Source organism: Rattus norvegicus, chromosome 2 (assembly GCF_021556685.1).
Source record: "Rattus norvegicus strain SHRSP/BbbUtx chromosome 2, alternate assembly SHRSP_T2T, whole genome shotgun sequence".
NCBI classification, from domain to species: Eukaryota; Metazoa; Chordata; class Mammalia; order Rodentia; family Muridae; genus Rattus; species Rattus norvegicus.
This window is the reverse complement of record NC_141535.1, coordinates 99,069,221-99,087,130: the sequence shown is the minus strand read 5'-3', so window position 1 is coordinate 99,087,130 and position 17,910 is coordinate 99,069,221.

The window sequence follows — 17,910 nt, the reverse complement described above, 5'->3', positions numbered from 1 at the left end:
CTATAGATTTATTTTATCTGGTTTTACATTGAGGTCTATGGTTGTTTAATTTGGATTTAAGTTTTGATCAGGGTGATAAATAAAGATTGATTTGCATTCTTCTTTTGCATATCTTCTATATTTATTGAAGATACTCTCCCTTTTCTATTATACGGTTCTGACTTCTTTGTAAAAAAAATCAAGTATTCATAGTTATGTAGGTTTATTTCAGGGTCCTCAATTCATGGAACCATGGTGTAGTATACTAACACCATGAAGTTTTAATTACTCTTATTCTGTAGTTAACGTAAAGGCAGAAATTCTTTTATTGATTAGAATCAATTAGCTATTTTCGATTTTTTGCTTTTCTGTATCAAGTTGAGAATTGTTCTTTCAAGGCCTGTAAATAATATGTTGTAGTTTTGATGGGGATTGTATTGAATCTGTAGGTTGCTCTTGGTAAGACGGCCATTTTTTTATATTAACCCTACTGGTCCATAAGTATGAGGGATCATTCCATCTTCTGATAACCCCTACAGTTTCTTTCTTCAGAGACCTGAAGTTCTTATCATAACAGGTCTTTCACATGCTTGGTTGTAAGAATGTTAAAGTATTTTAGGTTATTTGTGGCTATTGTGAAGTCATCTCTCCCTAATTTCTTTTTCAGCCCATTTATGACTTGTGTAGGAGAAGATTACTGACTTATTTGAGTTAATCTTGTATCTAGCCACTCTGCTGAAGTTGTTTATCAATTGTAGGTGTTCTCAGGTACAATTTTTTGTGGTCACTTTTGTATACTATTATATCATCTGCAAAAAACAATATTTTGACATCATTCTTTTCAATTTGTTTTCCCTTGATATCCTATAGTTGTCTTATTGCTCTAGCTAGTGATTGAAGTACTATATTGAAGAGATTGAGGGAGAGTGGTCAGCCTTGTCTTGTCCATGACTTTGATGGAATTGCTTGAAGTTTCCCTCCATTTAATTTGATGTTAGCTATTGGCTTGCTGTATACTGCCTTAATTTTGTTTATGTATATGTTTTATTTATTGTGCATTTCAAATGTTGTCCCTTTTCGCAGTTATACCTCCTAACCCCTCCCCCATCCTACCTGCTTCTATAAAGGTGCTCCCCTGCCCACCTACCCCTTCCCACTTCAGCATCTTAGCATTCCCCTATGCTGGGTCATCGAGCCTCCACAGAACCAAGGACACTCCAAGACTTGTAACATGAAAGGGTGTTTGAGTTTGCCAAATGTTGTTGGTGTTGGTATTATTTTTTGGGGGGGAGGCAGTGGATCTATTGAGATGATTGATGATCATGTGGTTTTTTTTCTGTTTGCTAATATAATAATGGATGACATTGATGGATTTTCATATATTATACCTCCCCTGAGTCTATGGTATGAAGTGACTTGATCATGGTGGAGGATGCCTTGTATGTGTTCTTGCATTCGGTTAACAATTTTATTCAGTGTATTTGGATCAATGTTTATAAGGAAATTAGTCTAAAATTCTCTTACTTTATTGAGTCTCTTTGTGGTTTAGGTATCAGGGTGACTATGAACTCATAGAATGAGTTGGCAATGTTCATTCTGTTCCTATTTTCTGGAAGAGTTTAGGGATTATTGACACTAGCTCTTCTTTGAATGTCTGATAGAATTCTGCAGTAAAACCATCTGGCCCAGGATTTGTTCTTATCCAGAGAATTTTACTGTCTACTTCTATTTCATTGGGGATTTTAGGACTATTCAGATAGCTTATTTAGGCAGTTCATCTGATTTTTATTTGGCTTTGGTAATGGGTATCTGTCTAGATACCAATCATCCATTTCCTTTATATTTTCTAAATTTGTGGAGTGTAGACTTTTATAGACTGATTCTTTGAATTTCTTCAGTTTCAACTGCTATAGCTCCCTTTTCAGTTCTGATTGTGTTACTTCATATACTGTCTCCCTGTTTTTTAGTTGGTTTGGCTAAGAGTTTATTTACCTTATTGATTTTTCTTAAAGAACCTGCTCTTGGTTTTGTTGTTGCTGTTTTGTTTGGTTGTTTGTTTTTGCATTCTTATCTGTTTTTGATTGATTCCATCCCTGTATTTGATTATTTCCCAACATCTACTCTTCCTTGGTGTGTTTCATGTCTTTTTCCCTCCGAGTCTTCAGATGTGCTTTTAATTCTTTATTGTGAAAATTCTTCATTTTTTTTTTAATGAGGGCACTTAGTACTGTGAACATTCCTTTTAGCTCTGTTTTCTTAGTCTCCATAAATTTGGGTAAGTTGTGCCTTCATTTTCTTTTCTTACTTTTTTTGCCTTCATTTTTATTGAATTCTTGAAAGTCTTTACTTCCCCCTTGATTCAGTGACCGTTGGCTAGAGAGTTGTTCAGGTTGTATGAGTATAGGCTTTTTGTTGTTTCTGTTGTTAATGTCCAGTTTTAATCCATGGTGATCTGATAAGGTGCATGGCATTATTTTAATCTTCCTGAATCTGTTGTTACCAATTATATGGTTAATTTTCGATAAGGGTGTGTGAGGTGCTGAAAAGAAATTACTTTCTATTGTGGTTGGGTGAAATGTTCTATAGATATCTGTTAGGTCCTTTTGAATCATAACCTCTGATAGTTTCATTATTTCTCTATTAAGTTTCTGTCCCAATGACCTGTCCATTGTTCAGAGTGGGGCATTGAGGTCTCCCACTATTAATATGTTGGGTTCAAATAATGATTTAAATTTCAGTATGTTTCCTTTATGAATGTGTTTGCCCTTGCATTTGGTGCATAGATCTTTAGACTTGAGATCTTGGTGGAGTTTTCCTTTGATGAGTATAAAGTGTCTTTCCCTGTCTCTTATGATCACTTTTGGTTAAAAGTCTATTTTTTTCATCTTTATTAACTTGGGTATTTCTTATTTACATTTCAATTGTTATTCCCTTTCCTGGTTTCCAGGCCAACATCCCCTTAACCCCTACTCCTCCCCTTCTCTGTGGGTGTTCCCCTCCTCATCCTCCCCCCATTACTGCCTTCCCCCCAACAATCACGTTCACTGGGGTTTCAGTCTTGGCAGGACCAAGGGCTTCCCCTTCCACTGGTGCTCTTACTAGGCTATTCATTGCTACCTATGAGGTTGGAGCCCAGGGTCAGCCCATGTATAGTCTATTTTACTAGGTTTCATAACAGCTATTCCAGCTTGTTGCTTTGGTCCATTTGCTTGGAAAACCTTTCTCCAGTCAGTTATACTGAGACAAGGACTATCACTTTTCTGAGATGTGTTTCTTTTATACAGCAGAATGATGGATCCTGTTTTCACATACATTCTGTTAGCCTGTGTCTCTTTACTGGGGAATTCAGTCCATTGATGTTCATAGTCATCGATGTTCATTAATGATCAAAGACTGTTACTTCCTGTTATTTTGATGTTCGTCTTTATTGAATGTGTGTGTGTGTGTGTGTGTGTGTGTGTGTGTGTGTGTGTTCTCAAATTTGGTTTTGTGTCTTGGTTTCTTCATCTATGGTGATTGAAAGTTTTGCTGGGTGTAGTTGTCTGAGATGATAGTGGTCTCTTAGGGTCTGTCAGACCCCTACCCAGGCCCTTTTATCCTTGAGAGTCTCAGGTGAAAAATTAAGGGTAATTATGATAGGTCTGCCTTTATATGTTATTAGGCCATTTTTCTTGCTGCTTTTATAATTCTCTTGTGGTTATTGTTGTTCTATTTAGTGTTCTTATTATTATGTGTAGGGGAAATTTTTTTCTGCTCCAATATATTGAGTGTTCTGTAAGCTTCTTGTACTTTAATAGGCATCTCTTTCTTTGAGTTAAGTAAGGTTTCTTCTATTGTTTAGTTGAAGATGTTTTCTGAATCTTTGAAGATGAATCATCTCCTTCTATTTCTATTATTCTTATGTTTGATCTTCTCACAATGTTACAAATTTCCTGACTGTTTTAAGTTACAAACTTTTTAAATTAGGCATTTTCTTTGAATGACCTATTCATTTCTTCTATGGTATTTTCTATGTCTAAGATTTTGTCTTCCATCTCTTACATTCTGTTGGTGATACTTATATCTATAGTTCCTCTTTTCTTTCATAGATATCCCACATCCAAGATTGCCTCCATTAGTGTTTTCTTTATTGCTTAAATTTTCCTTTTCAGATCTTAGATAGCTTTATTCATATCCTTTACCTGTTTGATTATATTTTTCCTGTATTTCTTTATATTTATATGCTTCCTCTTTTAATGACTTTGTTTGAATGCATTTTCCTGTATTTCCTGAAGGGATTAATTTATGTCTGCTTTAAAGGTCTTTTTCATCTTTATAAGATAGGATTCAGGATGCTCTTGTACTTCAGTCTCATTAATATATCCACTGTTTGTTGTAGTAGGATCCTGTACGCTGGTATTGCCATATTGCCCTGTCTTATTGATTGTGTTCTTATGCTGTCCTTTAGGCATCTAGTTTTTCTTTTTGTTAGCTGGATGATTGTGATGACTCCAGGATTTCTTGTGAAGGTGGGAAGAGTCATGGGACAGACAGTGAAAAAGTACTTAATGCTGCTGGATGTGTCCCAGTAGACCCAATTGGAAAGATGGGTGGATTTGACTGGGATGCAATTAGTGGAGCAGGATTCCAAGCTGGCTTGTCTTGACAACCCTGCAGGTTTCAATGGGGAAGCAGGGTCCCTCAATGGTCCTCTGAATTGAAGAGCCAGCTCACAGCTAGGCAATTGGGTTCTTAGGATACCATGAGAAACACCTCTGCAGGCGTCCCAGGAGGACCCACCTGGTTTATTTTAAGTATGATCTTGGACATTATTTCCTGCATATGCTTACCCCCTGCTATTTATATCATAATTAGGTGTTGTGCTCCCATCCAAATGATAGGATGGTGCTGCCTAAATGCGAATGAAACATACTAAGAACACCTACCTATCAGGCAATCCTTTAGCTGCTGCCCTCTGGCTATATATTCCTTTCACTCCTGGAATAAACTTTAGCTGGCTCTCTGAAGCTGAGTACAATAGTCTTCAATTTTGTCGGTCACACTCACAGATTGTTCAAGCCTGTTCATCGTGTTTGCTCCCTTTGACCTTACAGACGTGTAGGCAATGGCTCACAAGGACTGAGGAGAACCACATCCATCTGTCATTGCAATTGAATCCACTGAAGTATTATCGATTCCTCTTCAGCTCCTTCAGCTCCTCAAGCCCCAGGTCATCAAAGAAAATAGTGGAAGAGGAGGAGGAGAAGGAGGAGGAGGTGGAGGAGGAGGAGAGAAAGATAGGAAACCTCTAGCTAAAATGCAAAAGGAGATATTGTCCATATCAAAAGTCAACTCTCATTACCTGGGGCCAAGTTCAAGTCCTACATACCAAGGGAGAAGTTACTTCACCAAAGACCTTATGTTTGTGATTGTCATTTGTATTCCTTCAAAGGCAAATATGCACTTATATAAGATGATAAAATTATTAATCATATAAGCCTCTTTTCACACTATTCTTTAGATTTTTCTGATCAATATAAATGTAACTAATAGTACTCAATATATTTTGGATCTCTGTTCTTGGTGGCAGAATACTACACACTATGGTTTTGCTGTTCTAATATTATAGTTTGCTTGCTTTTAGGACAATTACACTTATTTATAAGATCTCAAATCAAAACCACTCTAGATTTACTGCTATTAAAAATAAAATTGAGGGGAGATGTCAGAACATGGTCTAATAATAGAGTTAAATAATTATGACATGACAATAAAATTTAGGTTCTGGTTTTATTATAAAATTTTTTTATTAATCAAATTTTGCTTATATTTCATTACTTTTTAAATTATTTTGGCAATCATTTGAATGTGTACAGATTTAGAATTACCCATAGTCATACAGTGACTTTTCTTTAACATTATTCAACAGCTCATGTTCCTGCAAATTGTGCATCCTCTCTAGCCCACTTCTTGATACTTTTGTTGCTGTTTGAGTCAGTCGGTTATTTTACTCTCTTTCATGTTTATTGAAATATCATTAGATTAAACCTGTATTGTGCTTCCCTCAAAGTGGGTTTTTGTAAATTTAAACATTTTTGATATTAGTGTGATGTTTAATATTTTGCTCAATTACTTTGGTGATTATTACACTTAAATTTCAAATAGTACTTATTAAAATTATATAAATGATCTCAATTACACTGAACAAATTGAAGTCACATAGAAGTTGAAGCCCAGTAAATCCATGATGCATTCCATTCTTTATGATGTCTCACACTTTATAATTTTCTTATGTGATACTATCCCTATAACAATTATTCTTGTTTGTATAGTCAATATTTGTTTAGAATACTAGTACACATTTTTGGGATTTCAATTTTTTTCTTAACAATTTGATTCTTAATATTCTAGCATCACAAAAATATATTGTTCTAGGCCTTGTCTGAAATGTGTTCTTTTTTTCCATTTTCTTTAATAACCATTTAAGTGAATATTAAATTCTAGATTGAGATGTGTTTTTCTCAGTATTTGACCTTTCAATTTGTTTAGTTCTTGGTGTACTTTTGTTTATAATAATTTTACATAATATAAGTTTCATGAATGTTTTATGTGAAATTAGGGCCTTTTTCTGGTTGAATTTGCTGTGAGATTTTTAAAAGTCCTTAAACAATCAATTAAGTATTAGCTTTGTATATGAAGCATACACATCCATATTATTCTAATGTCTACTTTTTACTCTTTATGTATAGCCACACTATAATTTAAAACCATCACTTTAAAGATTAGAATATAGCATCTCTACTTAAAAGAATACTCTTTAGTAATTTCATAGTTATATTATGTATTTGGGTTATATCCCCCTCTTCCATATCCTCCCCGAGCCCTGCTCATACACTCCTCCCAACTTCCTCTTTCTCCTCTCAATCTCTCTGTCTCTGTTTCTCTGTCTCTATGTCTCCCTCTCTCTGCAATACTTTGCTCATACACTCCTCCCAACTTCCTCTGTCTCTCTCAATCTCTCTGTCTCTGTCTGTCTGTTTCTGTGGCTTTCTGGCTCCCTCTCTCTGTAATACCCTGAGTCCAATTAGATCTGTCTATTCATATGAATGTAAGGTCAACCACTTAAGCATAAATAATTTACTAGGGGCCACACTCATGTAAAAATTTGAGTCTCCTTTACCCAGAGGCCACCAGTTGCCATTAGCTTGTCGGTTAGGGATGAAGCCTTCTAAACCCACTGCCCCCTATTAATGCTGGAATGTGGATTATCTGCAGGTGGTGTGCAAGACTATAATAGCAGTTGTGAATTCATGAATATACTGCCCTTGCCTTACTGCTCTACTTCTAACCATGTGTTGGCTGATAATACTGATGACTTCATCATAATGGGATAATTTCTTGCTATTCTGTACATTCCACATCCATCCCCAGGCAGCACAACTGTGCACACTGAGGTTGACTCTTTGTCTGCAGGAATTAGGAACATAAGAAGACAATGATCCAATGTTCCAAATAGTTGATCCAAGCTTAACTCTAGATACAGTTTTCCTTGGCTCTAGAAGTTGTGATACAATAGTGATAGATGTTCTTGACATTATCTAAAAATATTTTGTTTTATATTAAATTAAATTCTAGGATTTCTCTCTTGTCATGATGTCCTGGCCTTTTCAGTCTACAATAATGTGTTCATGATTAATTTAATTGCAGTTTTCTTGTTTGAGATATTTCATTCTGCTTTGTTTTCAAGACTTTTCTTCCCAATTGGTTATTAGCAGATTGACTTTGGCATGTCTAGCCATGTTTTTTTTTCCATTTTTACTGTCAGAAATTCACCCATCCTTTATTGTATTTCAAAAACTTACACCAAATTTGGAGAATTTTCAGCAATTATGTGCATACCTATGTATCAATAGCCTCTTCCGATTGTTCCATAGACCATACTCTTTCTTTCCCTCTTACTTTTAAATGCTTCTTTCTTCCTCTTTATTCTTAAGTTAATGCAATTTCTATTGATTTGTTTTCAAATGTCCTTATTTTATTTTAGTGTTTGTTGTTGGTGTTTTTGTTTTGTTGACAGCATCTGCATTCTATTATTAAACTTATAGAGTATATTCTAGAAATATAATTGTATTATAATTATTAAAATATGTATTTTCTTTTTAAATAAATTAATGCATGTTTTCTTAGCTACCGTTACATTACTGTGAAGTGACCCATAAAAGAAAACATTTATAGAAGTTTAGACCATGACTATCATGGTGGAAAGCATGGGAGCAGGAATGTTTCTGGGATCTCCATTGTCTTAGGTTCACCAACAAAATCTAGGTTTCATTGTCACAGCTTTATGCAATGGTCTTTTTAGGCTTTCATACTGGCCTCAGAGGTTTTCCTTAACCTTAGAGGAAGATCTAACAAGTTAAATATTGAATCCTATTTATGAAATCAGAATCCTGTGACCAAGGCTGTCAAATTCTGCTGCCTGTTGGGGGCTAGAACCTGGCCCCACCCTTGAATTACATTGCTGTTGTTTGTGCTTTTTTCTATTAGTACACAGGATTTCTGTGTGGAATCTCACCCCAAGGGAACCATTTCCTTTACTGTATTTAGCAGCAGACCATTCCTTAAGCTTTTTATCTTTTTGAATACAGGACTTGGTTCCAAGATTACCTTTCCTGGTATTTGTTTTCTCCTCCGACTGTACACTTTGTCTTTTTATTTTTTGTTCTTCCTTCCATTTCCCCTTGTAGATATGCATAAGAGTGATCGCTAATAACCACGTGATGCAATAACCCCCCCCCGCCCTAGTGTAGGGTAATGTCAGGGTGGGGAGGTGGGAAGGGGGTTGGTTTGGGAGGGGAAACAGCCTTTTAGAAGAAGGGGAAGGGGGGTGGGATACAGGGCTTATGGACAGGAAATCGGGAAAAGGAATAACCAATATCCAATTAGAAGAAGAAGAGGAGGAGGAGGAAGAGGAGGAGGAGGAGGAGGAGGAGGAGGAGGAGGAAGAGGAGGAGGAGGAGGAGGAGGAGGAAGAGGAGGAAGAGGAGGAAGAGGAGGAAGAGGAGGAAGAGGAGGAGGAGGAGGAAGAGGAGGAAGAGGAGGAAGAAGAGGAGGAAGAGGAGGAGGAGGAGGAGGAGGAGGAAGAGGAGGAAGAGGAGGAAGAAGAGGAGGAAGAGGAGGAGGAGGAGGAGGAAGAGGAGGAGGAGGAAGAGGAGGAGGAGGAAGAGGAGGAAGAGGAGGAAGAGGAGGAGGAGGAGGAAGAGGAGGAAGAGGAGGAAGAGGAGGAAGAGGAAGAGGAGGAGGAGGAGGAGGAGGAAGAGGAGGAAGAGGAGGAGGAGGAGGAAGAGGAGGAGGAGGAAGAGGAGGAGGAGGAAGAGGAGGAGGAGGAGGAGGAGGAAGAGGAGGAAGAGGAGGAGGAGGAGGAAGAGGAGGAGGAGGAGGAAAAGAAATATCCTCTGTCAAAAAATAGTAGTCCAAAACTCTTTAATTTAGCCACCGGCAGATTGTTTTTGATGAGGACAGAATGCAGCAACCTTTTGTGGAAATATCACAAGAATGCACTCTATCCTAACTGCTAAAATTATCCCCCTCTGAAACGTCTTGAGTAGGACCTCCATGTTCCACATTCCTTTTAACACTACGTTCTTACATTGTTTTTCCAGGATGGACCATTAAACATGCTTACAATATTCAACCATGTTTCCAGTCTAAAGTCCCAAAGTCGTCCATATTTCTCTGCTTCAGATTTGCCTCCAGGTTCTTGTTTTGAGCTTCCGCACTGCCTCTCTTGATTGTTGCACTCTGACTTGTAGGCCAATGTTGCTGATAAACAGCAACAGAAAGCAAGCTAGAGTAAATAGTAATTGCTCTGAATTGCTGGGCCTTCTCATTAGCATATCTGCTTTAATTTTTAAATTTTGCATTTCATTTGGCTCTTTTCTCAAGGGCACCATAACAAGTTCTGGCAAAGTGGGCATCTTAACATAGCAGAAATGTACTTTTTTCCATACTTTAGGTTGGGAATCTGAAAAGGATTCTCCAGGACTAGAGTCCTCTGTTAGTGAAAAAGCCTTCCTGGACTCTACTGGTTTCTTACAATTGAAGATATTGAGCTTCAGTCCTTCACAATATCTTCACCTGAATCCTCCATTGGCACTTCCCTGCATCTGAACCTTTGCCTAAGGATACCAATTATCACATTTAAATTTCACCTGAACCCAATCATTTTGAGTAAAATATCTTAATTTTACTGAGTTACATCTGCAAAAGCTGGAATTCGTATTCACAAGAATTTGTAAATAGGATTTTATTAAATCATTCTGGTGGCAGGATTTTGTACAGAAAATTTTTTTTCTGTTGTGAATTTACCATTTTTTCTTTCATTACTACAATAGTTTCTTTACAGTATTAGATAGTTTCTACCATGGGACAGGACAGTTCATACTCTAGTTCAACTTAAGCTATTGTACTAGCTGAACAAGGTTTAGACTGCTTTTTTTATGTGTCATAGTCACATGTCAGCTATGCCTGAACAGAATTTATGCATCAAATTGATTCTTCTCTCTTCTATCCCACTTTTTGGCTTCTTAGGCATTCTTATTTGCTTCTTACTGGTGCCAGAGCTACCAGATTAATAGAGAGGCTCAATCAACCCTGTACCAGGTTGCCATGAGTCTGCCCACAGGTCAAGTAGCAAGGACAAAACCTTCACCTCTTATAGTTTCTAGTTGTAGTTGTCCATTCTCATCCAAAGCTGTCTGCTTTAGCTTGTGCTTCTACTCCATGGGCAAATACCTTTATAATTATAGTGTTTTACTCAGAATTTAAAAGAGTAAGTTGGTGGCTTAAATGAGACTATCACCCACAGTTGCATATATTTGAATGCTTAGTCACCAGACTATGAAGGATTATGAATTATGGCCTTGTTGGAGGATATGGGTCACTGGGGATAAACTGTGACATTTGAAAAGCTCCCATCATTCTCATCTGTCTGCCTCAAGCTAGTATCTCAAGATGCGATACTCTAAGCTACTGTTCCAGCACCATGCCTGCTTGCGGCCATGCTCCTTGCCATGACAGTCATGGACTCTAACCCTATGGAACTATAAGGCTGACAAAAGCACTTTCATTAATAAATCACTCTGGCCATGTGCCTTATAACAGCAGTAAAAATCTAAGGCAGTAAGTGTCTCAGGAAGCAGGGTTTCCTGAACATTTTCTACTGAACCAAGGTAAAAAGTTATATTGAGCAAAGTCTAGTAGACATTCATTTGATATCTTCCCTTGATTTCTAGATGTCCTGTTTCTATTTGATTCACTTCTCTTTCTCTTTAACATGCACTGTGAAATTTATTGTATAAAAATTCACTTTGAAAATCCAAATTGCAAATTAAATTGAAGTTTCTGCAATATGGCCGGCTAAGATTACATGTGCAACATTTCCCCTCCAAACATATAGATATCTTAAGTTATAGATCTTAATTTTCAAAAAGAAATGGCTCTTAAAGTAAAAAAAACTAGATTTTATTATGTTTATTTATTTGTGTGTGTGTGTGTGTGTGTGTGTGTATGTACATCACAGTGTATAGGTTGTATGGTCAGAGGAAATCTTACAGGGAGGGAGTCAATTCTCTCCTGCCATTATATAAGACCAGGGTGTATGGCTCAGGTGTTCGGTTTGGTGGTAGCGCCTTTATCCACTGAGTCTCTTGCTGGCCCAGTAGTAATATGTTTTAAACAGAAACCCGAGAAAATAAAACTATACTTCACCCTAAAAATTTATTCTTTTTATACTGTGAATTCAGGTGTGTTTTATGAGTTGTATTTTCAGTTGTATATGATGGCATTTTGTGTTTAAGAATAGAATCATTGTCTCTTTTTATCTTAACTAACAGAAAGTAAATACTCCATTTGTGAAAAATAAAACTAAAAAGATTAAGGACATAATTTAAAAACCGGTTTTACTTTCATATTCTTATACTACATTTGGGAATAGACCATCTTTTGATTTTCTTAGAAGTTTTATTTTTTTTCTTGCTTTTTGATTTCATGTATCTCCTATGTCTTTCCACCATACAATATTAGAAAAAAATAATTCATGTTTGTAAGTTGTTTTTTATGAGAGGGTTTTCAGGCAAAAAAGCAAAAAAAAAAAAACTGGGAGAAAGATATATTATATTATATTATAATCTCAAAAATAAAAAAATAACTAAAAATCATTACCGAGTTACTAGTTATTATCTACAAAACCTGTAAATGTGTAAAGCATTCTCACATTTAAAGAATCACATATACTAAATATAAGAACCCCCTTTCCTGTGTTCCAGTTATCCTTAACCTAACACCACTTTTAGTCAAACTAATCTGACTCTCCTCAAATAAATCACTTTCCAAATTAAAGTAGGCATTCCACAAGGAACATGCATGTGTGAGGTTTAGATTTCTGAATGGGGCATTTGGTCTTCAGATAAGGGCGTCTGGATTTAGCAGCATAATATTTACATTTCAGTTATTCTTGTTTACTTTATAATATTCATTAATTCACTTAGCATTCATAGAGTGCCTACTACTAAGAACTTGAGAGTAAAAAATACGCAATTTTCTGTTATTAATCTCAGAGACAGGTGATGAAGATAAATATTGATATATTCGAGTCAACTGCTAAGTCCCAGGGACACCCCAGGAATCTTCATTGTCACTAACTGTTGCTAACTAACAGTCTAGTGTGAGCCTAAATCATGTGGAGGGCTGTCAGAAAACATTGCTCATATCATGGGAGTTATCACTTCCACAGCTCTTCTCATTCTGTGTTTTCTCACTAGCTGGAAATTATGTAAATAGTTTTCTCCATATGTTTAAAATGTAAGGGTGATTGTGTCTCACATAAATTTTTTAATTTGTATGAGCAGCATAAACAGCATGGAAGGTGCTGAGTGGGAATGTCATATGTCACAGCATATGAGGGTAATGAGATGTCTAACAGTCTCATAGACACACAGCCTGGACAGCCTTTCTTCACATTCATGTTCTTAATAACCACACATTTATAACACAACCTAGGCAAGGCAAACTATTCCTTTCAGTGGAATCGTGGGTCAACTCAAGGTAAACCATTATTCTACAAAACCATGGTTCAGAAATAACCTAATTAGGTCTTAAAACCACATTTCAAAGGCTATTGTTCCGTTATTGTATGTTAGATATAGAAGTCTTCCTTGATATAGCAAAAATAAGAAAAGCTGAAATATATAGGAGTAGGTTAACAATTTTCTAGACAATATAGTTACGTTTTTGCATTATTTTTCTGGTCTTCCATAGGCTTTGATTCCTTAAGATTGCCCTTTCTTTCTTTCTCTCTTTCTTTCTTTCTCTCTTTCTTTCTTTCTCTCTTTCTTTCTTTCTCTCTTTCTTTCTTTCTCTCTTTCTTTCTTTCTTTCTTTCTTTCTCTCTGTCTGTCTGTCTTCCTTCCTTCCTTCCTCCCTCACTCCTTCCCTCCCTTCCTCTCTTTCTTTTCCCTTAATCTCCTAGCAGAAATAATGTTATCAGTATGAGAAATATAAAACTAGGGAATTAAATAATTGTTTTGCTAGGTAAGGGATGAAGCAAATTCCATTGCCTTTTTTTTATTTGATTTGATTACAATCTTCTCTGATAGTTTAATTAAAAATATCCTTGTGAGAAAGGAAGAAACATTGTTGAGGATGTAATTGTTTTAATGTATTGGATGTGAAGTAGGAACAATGACAGCAAGGCTCACAATTGTAAGATTTAAACGTTTCATGTAAATCTAAAATAAAGACATTGGTCAGCTGTAGACAAATGTCAGCAGACTGGATTCCAAATGCAGTGCAGGCAGCGACGTTGACACTTATCAGTCATCCATACATCAGTAACTAAAACAATTTTAGGGTTGTCTAGACAAGCATATATTATGTCTTAAATTTAAATCTTTAGTAGAAGGACAACAACAGGCTCAGGATCTATATTTAGTTTTGTCAGAAATGAGAAAAGCCTAAGCCAAAAAGAAAAAAAAAGTAGCAGTGTTTTCAGGTTTCTACATTCAGAAAAGCTTTGTGTTGCTGCTTGCCAAGCAGATTAGCTTTCCCAGTAACCGTGACATGGACCTGCAATTTATACCAAGTTCTGATGTATGTGATCCAATTCTCTGATTTTTAGATAAAATTAAATCATGCTTTTAAAAAAAAAACACTGTCTTCTCAAATCTTTGTCATTTTTTTAAAAAAAGTATAATTGAGTTAAAAATTTGTCCTTAATGAGAATTGAGGAATTAAGAGGGATGTAAATTTACAGGTGTCATGAAATAGATGAACTCTTTCTGAGGAAGGGACAGGGAAGGGAAAACAAAGGGAACTGGTTACTGCCTAGTGAAGATGTAAATTAACCTCCATTTCAGAGCAAATAACCAGGGAGGGAATTTTACTTAAATTTGATTTGAAATTAGTTTAGTATGCTCATCTACAACAACAGCCAACATCACAAAATTTCTGAATGCTAAGACTAGCAAACTGTCATGTTTTCCAAGTCTGAAAAACTAAAACCAACAGTGAGGGAAGAGTAACCGAGAGTGAACATACAGAAAAAGAATGGCTCAAGGAGTTGCTGGGATAACTTTGGATGTTTTTTTTTTCCCCGATGATATTTATTTAATTACTTCCTGGCCCCTGTAGTTTTTATAAGTCTGATTTTCTTCTTTATGTATTTTTGGCTTATATTAATATACTTTTCTACACAGGAAGCCTCTATTCCTTAAATTACAAGTTTTCTATGGTTCTGCTATTTGGTATTATTTAAATTAGTTCTATTTTTATCTTGCCTTTAAAAACTAATTAGGATTCTTAAAATCACTTTCAGGGTGATGCCAATAACTAAGAAGAGATGTGAATTATTCTGAAGCACTTTCCTATCTTGCAAGCAGAAGTCAGTGAGTGGTCTCTCCCTCTGGTTCCTGGTTTGCATCTCTCTCACCCTGCCCCAATCACACCTCCAACTTATGCATCTTTGTGATGAACATCATTGTCCTAAATATAATACAAGGTAAAGATTACTGTAATCTACTGGTTCTCAATCTTATGGTTGTATAGCTTAGCTTTTTAAATATCACCTTGAACATTTAAAGGGTGAAAGACAAAATAAAAAATTTTACTTTCTATTAGAGTGGAAATGCCTGCACTGGTTTCAAAATAATACTATTTGCTTTAAGAACTTAAATCATGTGTGGTGACCTCTGACTAACCCATGGTATTAACTGGGTTTACTCGAGCAACTAGCTTTCCACCCAGTGACATCAGAATGCTATATGTAGGAAGATTTTTCCAAGAATCTAAGATGTCTTTTCATCTTCTGTTTTGCTTTATTACTAATATCATTTCACCTATCTGATAACTATCAATATCTCTTATTGTCTTTATTCAGAATTTTCATAGAACACACTCAAATATCTATCAAACCAAAGAAAGAGATTTTCAATACTATTTTTAAAATCCACATTTTCCCATATATGGCAAAGCATAATACACAGTTAAAATATCCTATTCTAAACGTACTTCTCAATGAACAGTGGTGCCAATATTGTGATGTGAAAAATATTCAGAGTCATCTTATCATCACAAGGTATCAGAAGTAAGTCAGTTTCTTTCCCCCTACGAATTTCATGACGACTAGGCTTTGCTGTTTATTAGTATTGAGAATTCTTTAGGTTTTGTTTTTTATACATGATCTGCCACCTTTGTCCACCAGGTGGGGGTATAATTATATTTTTGGCTTGAACACTCTCAGTGTTCTAAACATCCACAGTGCTCTGTGAAACGAATATTCAAGTTCACAATTTAAGCAAGTATCACGTAATTGTTGTTTAGTAAATCCTCTGATATCAACCTATATCATTTTATATCTGATGGTGCTTTGTTTTGTTTCCACTTTATTAGAGATTCTAGACAATAGAGCACTGGTTTCGCTGCTGTAATTTTTTATCTACATGCAGGAACAGTCAAAAAAGGAGTCTTAGTTCCCAAATATAGTCAACATAATCCCCAGCATTATGAAGAGTCACTCTGCAATGAAGATCAGGTTGCTCACAGGGATTTAATTGGAGGATTGGCAAAGGAGAGGTAGGAGATTTTCCTTTTTTCTCTAACCCAGGTAAGTGGGATCCACTCAGCTGCAGAGCTGCCAGGAAGCAGACGATGTGAAAGCAAATGAAATGGTGTTATGTCCTGCAAGATCTGCTCTTTGTAAAAACCTACCACAGCTCCCCTGCTTGCTTCTTCTATTTTCTCTTTCTTTCCAATCTGTCTTTTGAGTTTTTAAGAAGTCTGTTTGTTTCCAGGCTTGCTTACTTACTTATCATTCATCATTCACTTATTGATTTATCACCTGTCTGTGAGAGAGATATACAATCACATATGTATGTTTTTATATAACACAAAATGTATAATACACATCAAATATGCACATACATATTAGAGCTTTATAATCAGGATCATAGCTAAAAATAGTATCCATTGTAAAAAGATTCTGTTTTGCTTTCTTGTTTGTAGTGGTACTTGTTTTATGGGATCCTATTTGCCACTCATCACATAGTTCTAGAAGACAACATTTGACTTCTGTGTTTCTTCTTTGCAAGAGGACAAGATGTTTCCCATGACTTCTGTTCACAGGCTGTTCTGGAAACCAAGATCTTTAAGCTCTTTGGAGGCAACAAGAGAGAGGAATGTTCTTCTCTGCGTAACAATGACTAAGTTTTAAAGCTAACAATATAAAGTAACTGCTAAACCTTCAGAGTAGCCAATTTCATGAATGAGTTGAATACAAAGCTCTGGTTTTCAGAGACAAGGATAAACAGTTGGCCTACCCCTCTCCTCTTCCCAAGGAACACTGTCCTAAAGTTTAAGGCAAGATAACAGGGGAAGCATTGACTAAAAAGCTGTGAGTGCTTACTTATTGAGATTTCTTCAGATAGGGTGTGATGTTTTGACCATTTTTTTAATAAGCCATCAGAAACAGAAATGTTAGTTGGGCACATTAGCTACAGGTAAATAAACCTGGTATTTTAAATTTTAAGGAATTGTCATACTTCTACCATTTGTCTTTTGTTTGGTTATTTATGCCAGAGATCATTTAATTTTAAATATCTATAATCATGGTGGCAGTACCTGTGTTACAGTTTTTTCCCCATAAAAATACTGGGTCATTGTCTATTCCATGCCACGAAAGTCACAGACACAGCTGCCTAAGCCCAAGAAATTTAAGACAAGTTAGTTTCTCAAAATTCTCAAAGCACTTCCATTTGCCAACAGTACAACGATAATGTTTGATAAGTTTAGACTTCTCACTTAGTGCCAGTCTAGAAAAGAAATGAACGTTACTGATCATAAATACTACATTTCATAACTAAACAAAGTAAAGCATGAAAATGATGATGCAAGTCTCTCTCTTGCATAATAATAAATGGCAACAACGGGCTGCCATTCTTTAAAGGGCAATGCACAGGCTTAGCCATAAGTATTTCCTCATCCAGATTTCCTCAGAGATTATACAACATGAAAATAAACAACAATAATGCTAACAAAATATGAATAAAATGCCATATGCTTGCAGTCAGCACTGCAGTGTTAGGAGGCACACAACCTGGGTTGTATAGTGAGACCCATCTCAAAAGAAAAGAAAGGAAAAGAAAAGGAAAGGAAAGGAAAGACCACCACTACCATATCTCTCTCTCTCTCTCTCTCTCTCTCTCTCTCTCTCCCCCCCTCTCTCTCTCTCTCTTACACACACACACATACACACACAAACACACACATAAACACACATACAAACACACACATAAACACACACACAAACACACACACATAAACACACACACACACACAAACACACACACACATCCAACAAATACACACAAACCAAAGAAAAAACTGGTGGTACACATATTAA